We start from the raw sequence: 2,492 nt of genomic DNA, 5'->3' as shown, positions 1-2,492 counted from the left end.
CCACTGCACAGGCCAATGGATTGTGTGAGAGAGAGGGAGGGATGGAGAGATAGATAGAGAAATAGAGAGAGAGAGAGAATAAGGGAGGGATGAATGGAGAGAGAGAGGGAGGGATGGAGAGAGAGAGAGAGATGTAAGTGTGAAGTATGAAGTCTTAGCTTCCTCCTGAGAATGACACACACACATACATACACACATACACACACACACACACACACACACACACACACAAGCCCAACAGTGACTCATACTGACATAAACCAGCACAAGCAGTACTGTACAAGTGTTGTCATGACAACAGATTGCTCCCTCTGAGTGCAGGATAACCACCCTCAAACACAGAATCTGAACTAATATGGATACACACTAATCTACAGGTTATACTTACTAATCTACAGGTTATACTTACTAATCTACAGGTTATACTTACTAATCTACAGGTTATACTTACTAATCTACAGGTTATACTTACTAATCTACAGGTTATACTTACTAATCTACAGGTTATATTTACTAATCTACAGGTTATACTTACTAATCTACAGGTTATACTTACTAATCTACAGGTTATACTTACTAATCTACAGGTTATACTTACTAATCTACAGGTTATATTTACTAATCTACAGGTTATACTTACTAATCTACAGGTTATATTTACTAATCTACAGGTTATACTTACTAATCTACAGGTTATACTTACTAATCTGCAGGTTATACTTACTAGTCTACAGGTTATACTTACTAATCTACAGGTTATACTTACTAATCTACAGGTTATATTTACTAATCTACAGGTTATATTTAGTAATCTACAGGTTATACTTACTAATCTACAGGTTATATTTACTAATCTACAGGTTATATTTACTAATCTACAGGTTATACTTACTAATCTACAGGTTATACTTACTAATCTACAGGTTATACTTACTAATCTACAGGTTTACATACTACAGGTTTATATATATTGTATATATGTATACTTATTAATCTACAGGTTTACAGGCTACAGGTTTATACATATATTTATATATACTTACTAATCTACAGGTTTACATGCTACAGGCTTATATGTATATTTATATAAATTTACTAATCTACAGGCTGACAGGCTATGCTGTTTGCTTAAGGATAAGTGAATCTGAACTAATGTATATACTTACTAATCTACAGGCGTTAAGGCTACCCTGCTTACTTAAGGATTAGTGAATCTGAACTAATGTATATACTTACTAATCTACAGGCGTAAAGGCTACGCTGTTTGCTTAAGGATTAGTGAATCTGAACTAACATGGTTACTTACTAATCTACAGGTTTACAGGCCTTGTGTTTGCTTAAGGATAAGTGAATCTGAACTAATGTGTACACTTACTAATCTACAGGCGTAAAGGCTACGCTGTTTACTTAAGGATAAGTGACAGACTAACCTACTGTGACTTGTTCAGCCTGTAGTGTCCACCTATGGCCAACCAAGCTAATCATATTTGGTTTGGGAAACCTTGAACAAGCATAGCACTTGCATAGCCACGATTGTATCATTGATTGGTTCTAGAGCCACGATTGTATCATTGATTGGTTCTAGAGCCACGTTTGTGTCATTGATTGGTTCTAGAGCCACAATTGTATTATTGATTGGTTCTAGAGCCACGATTGTGTCATTGATTGGTTCTAGAGCCACGATTGTATCATTGATTGGTTCTAGAGCCCTCCTGAAATGCCGGTCTTCAAACACATTGACAAAGAAGAGTGCAGGGCTTCCATCCTTACAGTATAACACATTTGGTCCGGAGATTGGGGATTTTGAGTCATTGCTCTAGGTTACATTCAGTTCCATGTGTAGACGGATACTTCAGTCCTGTTAAAGGGTTTCAATTCAATTCAATTCAATTTAATTTGATTTATATAGCGCCATAACAATACAATTGCCTCTAGGCACTTTACAGAGCCCAGAGCCTGAACCCCCTTAGTGCAGTTGTTCATGATGCCGGGCTTATTGAGGCAGTGCAAAAGTGGTGTGCACAAATACAGATGGCTTCACACACACACACACACACACACACACACACACACACACACACACACACACACACACACACTGAACCCAGGAATGCCTTGTTGTTAGTTCTGTGTTTGGAGCAGTGAGGCACACACACACACACACATTCAGACCTATTCTTCTGATAGCACAGAATGCATGTCATAACCTGAACTTAAAGTAGAATCATCTTACCAACATATTCAACCTCAGCAAAGTCCTCGACTTGTATCCATGGCAACAGCCACAGACTTAGGGTTATGGCCTTCCAGAGGACAGACACTAATGAAGTAGATTCACACACACTGACACGTGTGAACGCGTGCATGCTCACACACACACACAAACACACACACACACACACACACACACACACACACACACACACACACACACACACACACACACACACACACACACACACACACACACACACACACACACACACACACAC

Source organism: Sprattus sprattus, assembly GCF_963457725.1.
Source record: "Sprattus sprattus genome assembly, chromosome: 21".
NCBI lineage: Eukaryota > Metazoa > Chordata > Actinopteri > Clupeiformes > Clupeidae > Sprattus > Sprattus sprattus.
This window is presented reverse-complemented; position numbering follows the sequence as displayed.